This window comes from Myotis davidii, unplaced genomic scaffold (genome assembly GCF_000327345.1).
Source record: "Myotis davidii unplaced genomic scaffold, ASM32734v1 scaffold514, whole genome shotgun sequence".
Lineage (NCBI taxonomy): Eukaryota > Metazoa > Chordata > Mammalia > Chiroptera > Vespertilionidae > Myotis > Myotis davidii.
Window position 1 is genome coordinate 1,639,442 of NW_006286236.1, and position 17,211 is coordinate 1,656,652.

General features: G+C 52.4%; 1 long non-coding RNA gene across 1 annotated transcript in view; it reads right to left on the reverse strand.

The window, feature by feature from the left end:
- Positions 1-16,893: 16,893 nt before the first annotated feature.
- The window catches only part of LOC107182089, a 5,511-nt gene continuing 5,193 nt past the window's right edge, over positions 16,894-17,211 (reverse strand). Inside the window, exon 2 of the long non-coding RNA XR_001512809.1 lies at positions 16,894-16,992. This is a non-coding gene — a long non-coding RNA (uncharacterized LOC107182089). The remainder of the gene's footprint in view (positions 16,993-17,211) is intronic.

Genomic DNA, 17,211 nt, shown 5'->3' on the forward strand with positions numbered 1-17,211 from the left:
GGAAGCTGGGGGTCGCCACTGGGCACCCCATAGTTGTGTGCAGGGAGAATCTGACCTGGGTTCAAGTCCTGACTTTGCCACCCACCAGTGGTGTGACCTTGGGCAAGTAGCCTCGCCATCCTGAAGCTGATTGTCACATCAGTGAAAGGGGACGATGATGGCTCGCACTGGCCAGACGCGTGTTATGTGGCATCTCACTGAAATTTCACAATAGGCAGCGACTATTATTATCACCATTTTACAGACGAGGAAACTGAGGCCCAGGAAGCTGAATTCAGTCGGCATTAACAGGTGCTGGAGCTCAGATCAGAACTCAGTTGTGTTTGACCCCATAGTCTTTGTGTTCTTACCCATGAGCTACATGGCTTTCCCACTGGGGCCAAGATTTTCACCAGTTTGAACTTTAGTTGCACCATCTACAAACAGGTTAATACCAATCATTACCAAATGAGGTCATGGCAAAGTGGGTAGAAGCCTAGTAGGAGCTCAAGACGTGTCCATCACCCTGCTTTCCCCTCCCCACGCTTCCCCCTACTCTAAGCTGCGTCTTAAACAGGAAACACCAGGCTTCCCGAGATAAGGACCACAGTACCCACCAGGGAGGAGCCCGTCCTTGTGCCAGGCTGAGGGCCTTACATGTGGCTCTGTGTCCTGGCCCTGCACCACCCCCTCCTGCTCCAGAGCTGGCTCAGGGTGCCTGTGACTCAGGCAGCCCCGGGGAGTTAGAGGTGGTGACCTCACCCTCGGAGAATGCCCACTGGAATTCACCCTGAGTCTGGTCGGCCCACTGTTCTCCATGCCTCCCTCTGAGCCAGCCCGCCACACAGAGCTGCTGATGGAGCTCTGCTGATGTGAGCTAGGTCACCCCTGTTACACAGATGCTAATTATTAATTGGGGGTGAGCCGGTTCCCCACCCTAGGCCAGCTTACTGGGTGACCACAGGCAAGGAGCTGTCTCTCTCTGGTCTACAGTCCAGCATCCATCCCTTGGTGCCCCACACTGCCCAACGCTCCACCCACATCTAACCCTCCCAACACCCTCTGAAGGTGGCAATTGTTGTTCTCATTTCACACGTGAGGAAACTGAGGCCCAGAGAATGGTACGTGCCCAAGATACAGCCTGGGAAAGGACTTGGGGTGGCCTGACCCATTCCCTCATCCCTCCCCTTTGCCACAATGCTACCCCAAGGACAGTCAAATAACCTTTCTCATGCCAAGAGTGGGGACTTTGGGCCTCCCTCTTTGACCTGCCTCTCCCACCAAGTCCTGGCAAGAGGCAGGACATTCCCTTTGCTCAGGATCTACTCCTAAGGCTGGAATGTTCCCTCCAGTCCCAACATGCGACCTCACCTCCTGACCTCAGTCGCTGGTGTGTGAGGGCCTCTTTGTGGCTGTCTGGTGCCGGAATTAGGAATTCATGCTCAAGGCACTCACAGCAAACACATCGATGCAATCTAACATAGAAAGGTCACAGTAGAAACAAATAACACGATCAGGAAGAGAAGCACAGAAATGAATGAAGTCCTCAAGAGGAGCAAATCTATAAGGGCTGTCAGGCGAACCATGGAGAGAAGGTGACCTTCCAGAAGGGTTTTTGTCTTGGGCATGGGGGTGGGGACAAAGGGAAAAGGGGTCAAATACAGGTGACGGGAGGAGACTAGACTTCAGGGGAGGCACACAATAGAGTGTGCAGATGTTGTATTATAAAGCTGTATGCCTGAAATTTACATAATGGTATATATTATTAATATAATGTGAGTCCGATGAATTTAATAAAGAGTCCTATATAATAAAAGCCTAACATGCTAAGTGTCTGGTTGTCCAGTCGGCTGTTCGGCCAATCAAAGCATAATATGCTAATGATATGCTAAGGCTGCTCAACCGCTTGCTATGATGTGCACTGACCACCAGGGGGCAGACACTCCAACTGGCAGATTAGCCTGCTGCTGGTGTCCGACCAATGGGGACTGAGCAAGATGGGCTGGACATGCCTGGAGCCCTCCCTGGCTGGCAAACCTGTGCCCCTCCCTGGCCCCCATTGTGCACCAATGGAGTCCCTTGGCCTGGCCTGGGCCCTCTCACAATCCCGGACCTCTCGGGGGATGTCAGAGAGCCAGTTTCAGCCCGATCCCGTAGGCCAGGCCAAGGGACCCCACTGGTGCATTATCAAGGCTGGGGAGATGGACCAGCCTGGGAGGGACCACAGGAGGGCTACAGGGTGTGTCTGGCCCATCTCACTCAGTCCCGATTGGCTGAACTCCAGCAGCAAGCTAACCTACCAGTCAGAGCGTCTGCCCCCTGGTGGGAAAGGCCAGGCCAAGGGACCCCACTGGTGCATGAATTTGTGCACCGGGCCTCTAGTAAGTAAATAAATGTGAAGGAGAGAAATTAATAGGGGGAAAAGGGGACTTTGTTTTGCATCATTAAATAGAAGTTAGCCTAAGAGGCAAGCAGTGAGAAGAGCATTCCAGGCAGAGGGAACAGCATGTGCAAAGACTGAAATTTCTTTTGAGAGCCAAATTTTTTAAACTTAAACTATATAGGTAGGTACATTGTTATTAATTTCATTAGGGTACTCCTAAGGCTTAGGAAGAGCCACACTCAAGGGTCCAAAGAGCCGCATGTGGCTCGCAAGCCGCAGTTTGCTGACCACGGGCCCTAGGAGATAGGGTAGGTCCTTATCAGCTCTGGTTTTGGGATAAGGAAATCGAGACACAGAGGACTTTAGTTTTGGCCTCAGTTCACCCAGCTGGGAAGGCGCAGAGGCAGGGTGTAAACCTGACAGTCTGACTCCAGGGTCCCTGCTCTCCTCACTCCCTCCCTTTACAGCCTCATCGCCACCCCATAGCACCAGCTCCCTGCACTCCACAACCACCCTCTCATCCATCCCAGCCCAGGGAAATCACTCAGGTAGGGTCACACCCTTAACCTTTGCCCCATTTCCCAATATTTAGGTATTTTTCAGTTAACATTTTTGTCCATTGCTAGTATAAATGAAGTTGGAATCAACAGATTTGGACATAGAGCTTATTTCTTCTTTTGGATTTTGTGGGTTGGGATTTCCAGGGCACATCCCATTTTATTGTCCCTGAGCGTCTGGAAGGAACGTCCCCAAGTGTGAAAATGGAGCTGGGTTCCCTCCAAGCATCTGCACCTCCCACTTGCTGGTTTACTTTGAGGGGAGGGGGCTGGAGGGGAGGCTGAGCAGCAGGACTGTCATCAGACCTGCCCCACCTCAATCCACCTCTGCCTTAGAAAGTTCCAGGCCCCAAAGTCTTGTGTTTTTGAGACCCTGAGTCCAAAGCAACCATTCATATAAGGCTCTGGTTATGGTTATGGGTTTGGGTGGTACCTAGAATGTGCATTCTTAAAGCCCTAGTGCTTGGAAACATGAACTACACCTTGAGAGAGTGCAGCTCTTAAGACCAAAGCCCTTTCCAAGCCCAACCTAGTACACCTCTTCCTTGAGGATCCTTCATGTCCCTACCCTACCCAAGGGCCAGGCACAAAGGGAGAGGCACAGGACTCTGCAAGATAGATGAATGAATGAATGAATGAATGAATGAGGGCACAGGACTCTGCAAGATGGATGAATGAATGAATGAATGAAGTGTGTGACTTTACCAAGGAGTTCCATGCCAGGCCCCGTGCCTGGTCCGAACACTTATCCCACTGCTAAGGCCCCTCTCTTCTCACCAAGGAGACCTGACTGGGCCCCAGCACCTCTGCCACTTCCCACAGTGTCCCTGTGTCCTCTCTGTGTCCCTGAGCCACTGTGTGTCCTCCCTCCCCATGAAACAGGCCTATTTGTTGCTCCCGTATTATTTCCCCTATTAGTCATTCCATGTCACAGGGTCCCTATAATGTTGAGATAAGGGAGGGGAAGTACCAAGTCTGGATGAGGAAAGAAAAATGAAAGTCCAGAGGGGGCAGGGGCCTTGCAGAGGTCAACCAGCAAGCAAGAGGAGAGAGGTGGCTCTGGGCTCCCACTGCCAGTCTTGGGGTTGCTCTTGATGGAGGCTGGCAGGGAGGCTGAGGCGGGGAGATTCTTTCTGAAGGAGGGGAGGGAGCAGGAACTAGTCCCCAGGGCTCCCCACCCGCTGCCGAGTCCCTTCCAGGCCTGCACTTGGTTGCCCAGCAGAGCCCCCCACTCGGCCCAGGAATGACTCTCAGTGGCCAGAGACGGGGACTGGCTGCCCATGGCCCTGGTGTTTGCTCAGCCCTTGGCCCTGACCAGTGAGCCACAGCCAGGCCGATGCCAGGACTGCAGCTCTTAGACCACAGAGCAGTTTCCTCCTCAGCACAGGGAAGAACGCAGGCTCTGCTGGGCCGGGCCAAGCCCTCCCCGTCCGGGCACTGGCCTCATGGGCTCCAGGAACAGGCGGAGAGGCTGGCCCCCTGGACAACGGCCCAAGAGGAAGAGGCTGGCGGGGGGAGAGCTGGGTCATCGCAGCCTGGGCAGCCTGGGAAGATGAGGCTGTTTGTGCACGTGAGGCCTGGGGGGGTGGGGTGGTGCTTGGCCTCTGATGTGTCCCCTCCAGAGGCCGCAGTTCCCAGAACTCTGCTCTCCCCACGTCATGAACCTCAGGGCAGGAAAGCCCTGGGAGACCAGTTCCCACTGCTGGGTTTGCAGAGGAAACCAGGCCCAGGGAGGGGAGGGGAAGGATGGGGAGTGGGGGCCCTGAGCTGGCAGCCAGAGGGGGGGAGGGGTGGCTAAGTCAGAAGGTGGCTCTTCAGAAACGCCCTGGAGGCCTCTCTCCCTTCTCCAGCTGTCCATCAACCAGAATGATGCCACGTGTCCACACATTTGTCTCCCTGAGCAGGCCCAAAGCCCTGGGAGGTGAGGCTGGCTTTCTCCTTCAGGACAGGAGTGACCCAGGAGTCTGTGGCAAAGTGGACTGAACTCCTGGCCCCCCCGGCGAGTGTCCTTCTGATACTCCTGTCCCTCACCCCACCCCCGCCCCCACTGTGTCTGATTTCTGGAGAGTAAGAGAGTGATTTTTATGTTTTCTTTTCTGTTAATCCTTGCCTGAGGGTTTTCTCATTGATTTTTTTTTTAAGAGAGAGAGAGAGTGGAAGGGAGAGAGAAACACCGATAGGAGAGAGACATATCAATTGATTGCCTCCTGCACATGCCCCAGCCAGGGCTGGGATGGAGCCTGCAACCCATGTACGTGCCATTGACAGGAATCGAACCTGGGACCCTTGCGTCCTGAAGGCCGACGCTCTATCCACTGAGCCAAACTGGCCAGGGCAAGAGAGACTTTTTAGATGCTCAGACTCCCTGGGCTGGAGAGCATTGTCTCCTCTTAAGGAAGCTCACTGAAAAGCTCAGGGATAATGAATGGCACAGGCCCCAGGGAGGGTGGGGGTGGGGTCCTCAGAGACTAGGAACTTGATCTGAGGGCGCCAACCATGCTGGTTTGCCTGAGACTTCGGGGGGTTCCCGGGACACAGGACTTCAAGTTCTAAAAGTGGGACAAGTCTAGATTCTGTTGCTCACTGTCTAACTACACGTAAGTCACGTCACCTCTCCATGTCTCGGACGCTTAGGAAGAAAACGGGGTTAATATCTACCCTATGTTCCCCAGGTTGTCATGAAGCTCTTAGGAGCCTGGGAACCGAAAGTCAGAATGTACTACATCCCAGCAGATGTCACTGAGGTTTGTTTTCCCCCTGTTAGTGATGGACATCCTGGTGAAAGGCCTTTCCCTCCAACTGCCTGAAAGCCACTCATTCGCCAAGAAGCACTACTCAGCACCTACCACAGTGATGGCGAACCTATGACATGCGTGTCAGAGGTGATACGCGAACCCATTTTTTTGGTTGATTTTTCTTTGTTAAATGGCATTTAAATATATAAAATAAATATCAAAAATATAAGCCTTGCCCTGACTGGTTTGGCGCAGTGGATAGAGCATTGGCCTGCGGACTGAAGGGTCCCAGGTTCGATTCCGGTCAAGGGCATGTACCTTGGTTGCAGGCACATCCCCAGTAGGGGGTGTGCAGGAGGCAGCTGATCGATGTTTCTCTCCCATCGATGTTTCTAACTCTCTATCTCTCTCCTTTCCTCTCTGTAAAAAATCAATAAAATATATTTTAAAAAATAAAAATATGTCTTGTTTTACTATGGTTGCAAATATCAAAAAATTTCTATATGTGACATGGCACCAGAGTTCAGTTAGGGTTTTTCAAAATGCTGACATGCTGAGCTCAAAAGGTTCGCCATCACTGACCTACTATGTGCCAGGCACCGGACATGCACCAGCAGAGAAGGAAGAGCTTTCCCTGAACGAGCCTGTGCATGGGTAATCAGAGCACAGGTAGATGACTTTGTTCAACAACACGTTTTCGTGAGTGGCTACTATGTGCCACCCACTATCTTGAGCATTGTACAGACAGGAACTCATTAGACCTCAGTGAGGCAGGGACTATTTTATTACCATCGTGCAGATGAAGACATTGAGGTTCGGAAAGGTGAAATAATCATTTGAGAAGTCAGGGAGAGTATATGTCTGAGTGTTTAAAGGGAGGGCTTTCTAGGAGGGAGCGGCAGGTGCAAAGGTGGGGACATGGAACAGCATGATACCTACTGGGAACTGCAGATTCACAGAGGTCTGTGTACTGAGCTGCTGGCTCCTGTAGGCGACTGGGAGGCTGTGAAGGGCTTTAAGGAGCAGGGCAGAGGCTGAAGAAAGGCAGTTGGACCAATGAGGGTTTTGAAAGGATCTGTGTTGCCCCAGCTGGTTTGGCTCAGTGGATAGAGCATCAGCCTGCGGACTGAAGGGTCCGGGGTTGGATTCTGGTCAAGGGCACATGCCTGGGTTATGATGGGCTTGATCCCCAGAAGGGGGCGAGCAGGAGGCAGCCCATCAATGACTCTCTCATTGCTGATGTTTCTATCTCTCTCTCCCTTCCTCTCTGAAATCAATAAAAATATGTTTTGTTTTATTTTTTTAAAAAAGGATCTGGGTTGTTAGAAGAGCTTGGAGGGAGAAGACTGGAGGCCAGGTGACGAGTGGGCGACTCGAGCGGAACACTTCCTCTTAGGTTTAAAGTCTCACCAGGAAGAGTTTGGTAAACCAAACACTTGGGAGGGATCGAAGGCTAATGTTTCGCCAGGCCCTGGGCTGACTCTGGGGTTACAGAGGCTCCTTAGAGCCAGTTAGAAAAGGGCCCGGGAGGTTCCCATCTGACCACAAGCTGGGTAGCGGGGCTCCAAGGTGCAGTCACTAAAGGGCTCCCTCCCCGGCTGCCTAGGAGGGACCTGCAGCTGCAGCCGCGGTGGGCGAAGCAAGAAACCCGCGCAGAGTCAAGTTCAGCCCCTGTAGGGAGGGGCGTAGGGGGAAGTTCGGGGGACTCGGGGGCACCCCGGCAGAGAAGTCGCCCCAAGGCTTTCTGCCGGGACTCGGGGCCCGCCCACAGCCCGCCCACACCGGCCCCGCCCCGCCCGCGCAGCGCCTGCCCTAATTGATCGTGTTACAGAATTTACCAGGCAATTGAAAAATACTCAGGAGTACCCAGAGATACAGGGAAACTCATTTATTTCCAGATGTACTAGTACGTGACCCAGGGGAGTCTGTTTCCAAACCCTGAGCAAACCAATATGGAGGAAGCTTTCTCTGTATACCCTTTGGTTTCTTTGTCCCCCAAATAAGGATCAGACCGCCGTATCCAGGGGCTGCCCTGGGGTGCAGGGGTGTGGGCTCCCGTCGGGGCATACGACACCCCCCGACACCGCACCCCCACCACGTCCGCGCTCGGGCCGGGTCCGGGTACCCGCGCCCCCTCCCATCCAGCTGCAAGGGAACCTTGGAGGGCGCCGGAGGGCGGCGATGTTGGGCCTAAACATGAGGGTGGGGGGAGCCCTGGGATACCCGAAAGCCAGGGGTGGGGTGGAAAATCGGCCTCCCTCCAGGACGTCCCAGCCCACCCGGCGCCTGCTAAATGCCTGGCATTGAACCCAATTTTTAAAAAGTTAATCGCCTATGCCAGCTTCTGAGGTATGGTTTAGTGAGCGCCAACGCGAACCAGAGGGCTGGGTTGCTGCCTGGCTTTGAGAACTCTGGGCAAGCGATGGAGTTTTTCTGAGCCTCAGTGACCTCATCTGTAAAATGGGGGTGCTCCTGGCTTACTCCTCAGGGTGGTGGTGAGTGTGCAACGTGTTGATATCTGGTTGCACTTTTCAGAAGGTTTTGGTAGAGTTGTTTGCAAGGCCTTGATGATCAGTTGACCTTGAAGGGTTGCAGCCTCAAGGGTGAGAGGGTCAGAGGTGAGACCCAAACCTCACTGTCTGACTCAGTTCAGCTTTGGTCCCTGGTCCTGCTTGCCAGTGTTGGTGGCATAAGTGCAATTTTGAAAAGCAGCGAGGTGTTTATTTTCACGTTACAGTCCATCCTGATTAGGGTGAAGGGGAATGTCTGTGCTAGCGTGCGTCTAACACCCCCGAGCAAAGGAAAGACAGGCCCCAGACAGGAGCTAGGTGAATTTAATAACATGACTTCGTTTTGGTGACTTTAGAGTTTCCATGGAGAGTTTAGAATGACTATTTATGGCACTTGGCTTTCCATACGTGGTCATGACATAGATATACTTAATGGCTTTAGTATGAAAATGTTCAGACATACAAGGACATGGAGGATAACAGTACAATGATCCTTCATATATCCACCTAATGTTCACTTTTCTTTCTTATTTTTTAAAATATTTTTATTGATTTCAGAGAGGAAAGGAGAGGGAGAGATAGAAACATCAATGATGACAGAGAATCATCAATCTGCTGCCTCCTGCACACCCCACACTGGGGATTAGTTTAACTTTAACCCTGCTGTTTGGCTTCTGTACTTACTTGCTTTGTTTACCAATAGAAAAGTTACTTTGATTTTCTGAATTGTATAAATCATCCCAGTCGATTGAATGCCTTATTGATTGTAACGTGACTATCCCATTGATTGTGATCTTACTGGTTTTAGAAAGCAAATTGTACCTGGGAACCAAGACAGTACATATCCCAAGACCTGAGGGTTCCAGATAATGTTTCCCTGTCAACTCAGTGGTCCCAAGACCTAAAGGCTCTAGATAATGTGTTTCTGTCAACTCAGTGATCCAAAGACCCAAAACTATAATTAATCTTTGTAGATAACTAATCGGCTCCATCTCGCTTCTGTAACTGCTTTGTGCAAATACCTGGGAACCAAGACAGTACATATCCCAAGACCTGAGGGTTCCAGATAATGTTTCCCTGTCAACTCAGTGGTCCCAAGACCTAAAGGCTCTAGATAATGTGTTTCTGTCAACTCAGTGGTCCAAAGACCCAAAACTATAATTAATCTTTGTAGATAACTAATCGGCTCCATCTCGCTTCTGTAACTGCTTTGTGCAAACCAGGGTCCTCATTCCAAACCCTGGGATTTAATCAATACCTTTGTGATTTTTGCCTATATGTATAAATCTGGTGTTGGGAGAGCAAAATGCCCCCTCGTAGTCCCAGATTGCAATAAATCTGGCTCTTTAATTCGACTTCTTGAGGCGTCCTTCTGTGATTCGCGGGGTACATTACAACAATAGAAACATCAATGGTGAGAGAGAATCATTGATCGGCTGCCTCCTGCACGCTCCACACTGGGATCAAGCCTGCAACCCGGGCATCAGCCCTGACTGGGAATCCAACTGTGACTTCCTGGTTCATAGGTCGATGCTCAACCACTGAGCCACGCCAGCCAGGCTAAATTTCACTTTCCAAAGATATAAATGTGTTAAAATGTGAGCTGGTTTTTGAAAAGAGAATAAAAGTACAAGGAGGGCAAAACTGGGCGTGCTCACAAGTGCCTGGGTTTGCCTGTGCTGTGCTGTGCTGTGCGGAGGACTGGATGCGGGAGGAGGGGAGATCTGAGCCTGGCTGGGCCTCAGTTGCCGTTGCAACCTGCACGTTCCCCCAGCACCTCACCCCACGGTCACCATTCCGTTCCCGGTCAAGGGCACTACCAAGATTCCAGGTTCAGTTGGGCAGGTAGGGGAGAGTGCAGGAGGCAACTAATCATGTGTCTCACCAACATACCCTCCGGTGAGGATTAACAAGAAAAGAAAGAAACGGTGCTGACAGTGGGGCGCAGTACAGCAGGCATGACCCCGAACTCGCTCCTGGAGTTTACTGTCCAGTGTGGGAATTAAATAACGAAGTGTAAAACAAATTTTTTAAAAAGTGTATATTATAGAGGATCAAGAGAGGTTTTGCCTTTTGCCTGGAGCACCCCACCCCACCCTGCCCTACTGTAATCCTTTAGCTGTGGCTCTCCTCATTAGAGCCGAGCAGTGTCATTAGCTCCACGGGGTCCCCTGGCATATGCCTTCATTGAGGCTATTATCACGGGGGAGGGGGGGAGGGTGCAGGGGGAGGCGGGGAGGAGTTGATTAATTTACATGTCTGTCTCTCTTATTCTGGTTGATTGAATGTCCCCAGTAGCTTGTGGGGTACAAGGCGCCTAGTAGGTGCACAGCAATTGTTGGATGACTATTAAGGCACGGAACTTCCAAACCAGTGCTCCCCTCCCCACCCAAAGAGCAATTCAACCTTCAATCAGTCACTTATTCACTCATTTTAAATGAACCATTTCATTTAAATGGGGACCAGCTGATGTACAGCGGTTGAGTGCTCTGACGGTGGGACTGCCCACAGTGAAGGGGTCGCCAGCCTGGCCCCCTGGGGGATGATTGGCGTTGGAATGGGGCCTCCTTGGGTGAAGGCAGGATTGGAGTTAGGCTGAGAGAAGCGGAACTGGAAGGAAGCAGAGGTGTAAATGTGTGTGGCGCTGGGGTGGGGCCCCCAGCCGGGCGTGGCCGGATCCTGTGGTGGGGTGTGGGGGCCAAGAGCTGAGGCGGGCAGTTGGGCCTTCGGAAGGCTGTCACGTGCCAGCTGGCTTCCCCTGCTGGTGAACAAAGGGTTGGGTGCATAATTTGAGGCAGCGGCTTCTCAAGGCTTTCTGACTGGGACTGGGAATGAGATCGGCCTTACATCACAACCAGCACAACACACAAAACTGAGAGCTCAGGAGACATTTCGCTCTTACTACCCAATACCCACTCTGATATTTTCTCTTTTATTTTATCATCATCATCATCATCATCAAAGTTCTGAGTGTGACTCACCAAATTAATTTCAAGATCCATCAGTGGGGTTTTGCCCTGCAGTTTGAAAAACATCGATCCAAGAGTCATTCTAGCCCCAAGGCTCTGAGTCTGAGCTGCCCTGCCCTCTCCTGCCCTCTGGGGGGGGGGCACCCCAAGATAGAAGGAGCCCCTCTCGTCCTCCTCTCCCCTGGGCCTGTGCACCTGGAGGAGTGACAGGGAGCATGAAGCCGTGGGAACCTGTTTTCTCCCAGGAACCTGTTGCTTCCCCAGGGCCTCAGGATTAGGGTGGTGGCTTGTGGTCCTTTCTTTGTGGAGACACTGGATATGGCCTGAAGTCCGGGCAGAGGGGCCTCCCCTTCCAGAGTCCTCCTGGCCCCTGGGCCCTCCTTGCACACTTTGCTTTCTCAGCTCTCTTTCCTTTTCCGTCTGGATGTCTCCTCTTCGATGGGCCCCACAGCGGTTAGGGGCAAAGGTGAGACCCTATATCTGCAATCAGGGACCTTAGAGCAGAGAGGGGTTTGGCCTCTCCCTGGGGGAGGCAGCCTGAGTCCTGGCTAAGATCTGGGATTCACAATGGAAAGTGCCTGGGTTTAAGCCCCAGCTCCCTGCTGGCCGGCTGGTTGTTAGGTGGCTCAGGAGGCGGAGGAAATAAAGAGAGCCGAGTAAAAGAAAGAAAAGGAAAGGTTTTATTCTGCGTCCCCGGGCGACCCACGAACCCCAAAGACAGGGCCAGTGGATTCGCGCCCACAGGGAGGGGGGGCGCTTTGTTTTATACTGTGGTTGGGTGAGGGGCGGGGGTATGAATGGAGGAAGTTCTCGCCACAGGGGGTCAGCAGGGTATTCAGGAAGGAGTCAGTATCTGTGTGGGGGTCCTGTGGATTCCAGGGAGGGGCTGGTATCTGTGTCTGGCACGCTGATCTGTTTGAAATTCCAGGTAGGGTCCGATATCTCATCACACGTCTGCATGTAGCCGATCCTGGGCTCTCTCCAATCTAACATCGGTGACCTTGAGGGGTTCAAGCCCCAGCCCCCCGCTGGCCTGCTGGTGGCCTTGAGGAGAGCTCATTGAACCTCTCTGTGCCTCAGAGCCCTCATCTGAGGATTGAGGTAGTTGTCACCACTCTGAAGTTTAAATGAGGAAATACTGAAAAATTAGACAGAGGCCTAAAACCAGGATTACAGGTTTTATTAGAGGAAAAGCACCTGCCGGGCTGCCTCACAAGGGGAGCACAGCAGCACGTGCAGGGGTGGGCACGCCTTTTGAGGGGCGGAATGGGAAGGGGCGGGGGCTTAGTGTACTCGGCGCACACTGATTGGTGGCTTACTGCATTGTCCATATAGGACAAGGGCTTAGGGTATTTGGCAGGTGTGGATTGGTGGTCCAATGTATAGTCCATATAAGGTACCTGGTTAGTCACTCAGGTATTTCTGGGCTGCAGGTTATGTCATACCCTGCCCACAAATTGGGGAAAGGGAGGATCTATCAAATACAGGTCACGCTCTGAGCGCTGTGGCAGCACACACAGGCGCTCACTAAGACGTGTTCTGTGGGCGTATTAATGGAGTGTTACTCCACGCGGGGCAAGCACCCTGGAGAGGACAGGGGCCGAGCTGGGCGAAGCACTTCACCTGCACTACCCCACCTGCCTCCGAGCCACCCTGAGAGGGAAATATGCTCATCGCCTCCTTTCTCGGACACTGCGGCTCAGAGAGCGAAGGGACCGGCCTAGGTCCGATCCCCAGAAGGGAGGGAATCCAACCCCGACCTCACTGGCCTTGGGGTTTTAACCCTCCCTCCCGTTCCCCAACTGATTTGACAACATTCCCACCAGAGGGGTCCCAGTCCCTGTGTCTTAGCGCAGCTGCTATAACCGAATCCCGCAGCCTGGCGGCTTAAACAACAGGCATTCATTCCTCACAGTTCCGGAGGCTGGAAGTCCCGGGTCGGGGTGCCAGCAGGGTCAGGTGCCGGGTGGAGGTTGCGTTCCGGTTTACAGAGGGCTGTCTTCTTACCCCGTCGCCGCTAGGGAGGGAGAGAGAGGAGCGACAAGTCTTAGCTCTCTCCCTCTTCTTCGCAGGACAATCATCTCATCTTCAGGAATCCCTCCCAAAGGCCCCACCTCCACATACCCTTCCATCCCGGCCTCAACAGAGGATTTGAGGGGCACAAACATTCAGTTAGCAGCACCCTCTCCTGAAGTCCCCGACTAAAGAGATTTTTCTAAAGTTGAGCAACTCTGATTGTTGGCCGGCTCCTCCTCCCAGAGACACTGTCTGTATAATACAGATTGGGTTCTTTGGTTTCGTGCCATGGAAACTGGCTCTGAGAAATTGAGCCGAATTGAGATGGAGGAGGATGTATTTACTGGAACCCAATAAAGACGCTGGAATACAGGAAGAGCCAGACGGCTGGACGCCGCCACCTTCTTTCCTCGTGGCCTCTGTGCCTGGGGCCGTTGATTCTGAAAGGGGTGACTTTCTGGTTAGGAGCATCTGAGCTGTGTCTCAGGAGTCCCACCACGGGCCTGGGTTCCACCTGGCTCCACCACTTCCTCCCCAGACGCTGAGTTTGGGGACCACCTCTCCAGGATGTGGCCATCCGATGCTCTCTCCACGAGTGAGTGTGTCTCTCGAAGGTGCAGAGTCTGTGAAGCAGAGTGGGGGTTGCCTGGCTTGAGTCACAGGCCTGCCCCTGGAGAGGGGGACAGGACCTTGGGAGTGGCAGTCCTGCTATAACCCAGTGGAATGGGGGTGGGGTGGATCCCCAAAGGAAGGGCTGCTGTGATCAGAACTAGGAGGTAAGAGATGCTGGGGGGCATCAGAAGCTCTCCACCCTCGAATTTTACCCATTCGTCCCAGTCCTGGCCTCCCTGAGGATAAATTTCTCTTTCCCAGCGTTGCCTCTTCTTTCCTTTCTCTTTTCTTCCCTCCCTCAAACAGTGGTTGAGTGTTGCTCTGTTTCAGACACACTGCTAGACCCTGGGAATAAACAGATGAGTCAAGCCCAGGGCCGGCCCTGGGGAATTGATCTAATCCATATCAGCACATACATCCACCAGTGCTCAGCCACCGCCAGGCCAGGGCAGGCATTGCCAATCGATCACAGCACACTTTCCCGGGTGTCTGGGCTCAGCCTGGAGAGTCTGCTCTGTGCAGAGCTCCAGGTGGCCATTCTCATCATTTGGGGTTGGTCCAAATAAGGAAACTCTTTGCCAGTGCCTAACCCAAACATTCCTCTTTCCCCAAACAATTCTCCTGACGGTCACAAGCAGCAGAATTCCTCTAGGCTTAACCCCCAAGGTCATTTCTTCTCCTCGGGGAAAATAGCACTGGGGCCTTCAACTCCCAAACCTGGCTGAGTCAGCCTGGTGGTTAGGTGTCTGAGCATATTCCTCTAGACAGAAAGACCACATCCAAGTCCTACCCCTCCCTTCTGAGCCTTGGGGTTTGGGGTACATTTTCTATGGCTCCTCTAACAAATTACCATACACTCAGTGGCTTAAAATTAGACAAATGTATTATATTACAATTCTGGCAGTCAGAGGTGCAAAATGACTTGCAGGGCTGAAATCAAGGTGTCATCAGGGTTGTGTTCTTTCTGGAGGCTCCAGGTGAGAATCCACTTCTTTGCCTTCTCTGGCTCCTAGAGCCTGCCCACACTCCTTGGCCCACAGCCCCACCCTCCATCTTCGAAGTACATCACTCCAACCTCGGCTTCCATCTTGCCCCTTCTTATCGTGTGAGGACAGTGAGAAGGCGTCAGCTATGAACCAGGAAGAGGACCCTCACCAGAAAGTAACCATGGTTACTTTTATCACAGAAATGGCACCTTGATCTTGGACTTAGCCTCCAAACTATGAGAAATAAACTTCTGTCTTTTATAAGCCACCCCGTCTGTGGCATTTTCTTACAGAGATCTGAACAGACCAAGACACTCACCCTCCGCCCTCCGGTTACGAGGGCCTTTCTGATTACATCACCTGGATAATTCATGGTAATCTCAAGATCCTCATCAGAATCACATCTGCAAAGTCCTTTTTGCCTTTTAAAGCAACATCCAAAGATTCCAGCTATGGGACTGAAACTGGCATCTCTGGGGGCACTGTTCTGTCTGTCAGACTCTTTACCTGTAAGACAGGGGTATTGATAACCCACTGCATAGTTTTGTGGGGGAGATGGTAGCAGACAATTCGTGTGAAGCCGTGAGCAGAGCGCCTGGCATTTGCAGAAGCATCGGCCCTCGTGCGGTTAGTGGGAGACTCCTGCATCCACGGGAGCGGTGACTGGGGGGAGCTCAGAGCCCTGACCCCTGGCCCTCGGCCCTGTATGCCGCCTCTTCTCTTCCTTCTGGGTACCCCCTGCTCAACCCTGGTGGTGGGGGTAAAGGGGGTGTGCAAAATCACTGCCAAGTGTCAGATTTGTATTTAGCCTCTTTTCTAGGCTCTACACCCCCGACCAAACACATGCATACCAGATCTCCCAGCTTTTGTAGAATCCCCTGATGTGTATAGAGCAGTGGTCCCAGCACAAGCAGCATCCGAAACACCTGGGAACTTGTCAAGGCACTTCCTTAGGCCCCTCCCCAGTCTGACTAAAGCAGAAGCTCCGGGGTGCGGCCTACATGTCTGAAGGAGCCTCCAGGGGGTTCTAATGTCCCCTCAAGTTTGAGGACACATGGATGGAGCATCTTCGCCAGCACCCCACCCGCAAGGTACACACGGCAGTAGGACCCCCATGGCACAGGTGCGTGAAGCTCGGGGAGGGGAGGGGCTCCCCTAAGGCCACGCAGGCAGGAGCAGGGAGAGCTCAGGCTGGAGACTGAGCAAAGTTGGTGCTCTTTCCACTTCACCCTGGAGCTCCTACCTTGGGCACTTGCCCTCACAGTGGTCCGCCTGCCCAGGGCCCCGTGCCCAGGCCACCCACGGGAAGCTGCACCCAGCCACTCCCAGAGCACAGCCCTGCCCAGGCCCTCTTTCTCCTCACCTGTCCTGTGTCATTTGGGGCAGGACTCTACATTCAGCTCCCCCGTCTCAGGGTCTGATAACTCATTTATACTCAAGTGGAAATGGCTGATAATGCCTTCAGGGGTTACCTGTTCCTGAAGGAGATGTTTGTGTTAACTAGGAAGAAAGAGAGCTCATGGTGGGGTTGTCAGGAGTGTCAGGAGGGAACCTGTATGTTTTGATGAGAGGGCTGTGGACCTCTGAGTACAGGCAGAATTGTCTCGTGGAAATAGCTCAGGGCACCACGGTGCCTGGGCCCTCACTGCTAGGGATCTTGGGCAAGTTGCCTCATTTCCCTAAGCCTGCATTCGCTCACTTGTGAATGGGCCCGATTCCTACATTAGGTTCCACTGGGAGGATCACATGAGAGCCTCTATCAGGTGGGCCCCTTCTCCCCAAATTGCCCTGGCTAGCTGGTGTTGAAGTATGGTAGCAATCATCTCAGGTAGAAACTAGTCTAACTTTAACCCTGCTGTTTGGCTTCTGTACTTATTTGCGTTGTCTAACAATAGAAAAGTTATTCTGATTTTCTGAATTATATAAATCATCCCATTCGATTGAATACCCTATTGATTGTAATATGAATATCCCATTGGTTGTGGCCATACTGGTCTTAGAAAGCACATTCTTCTGTACCTGGGAAGGACAGCACAAGTATCCCAAGGCCCGAGGGCTCCAGATAATGTGTCCCTGTCAACTCAGTGATCCGGGGACCCAAAACTATAATTTAATTAACATGCTTAAGTCTGCTTCTGTAAACTGCTTTTTTTGCAAACCACGTTCCTCATTCCAAACGCTGGGATGTAATCCATCCCTTTGTGATCTTTGCCTACATAAATCTGGTGTTGCAGCCATCTTATCACTGTGAGATTTGGGAAATGGCCGCTCATAGTCCTGGATTGCAATAAATGTGACTCTTTAATTCGACTTCTTGAGGCGTCCTTCTGTGATTCATGTGGTACGTTACAGCAGCATGTGGCCCCTCTTTGTCCACATATTAGACTTTGAGTATATCTTTTACCATCTCAGTGACATAATAACATCCTAGAAGGCAGAGCCCAAGTCTAAAATATTAGCCACT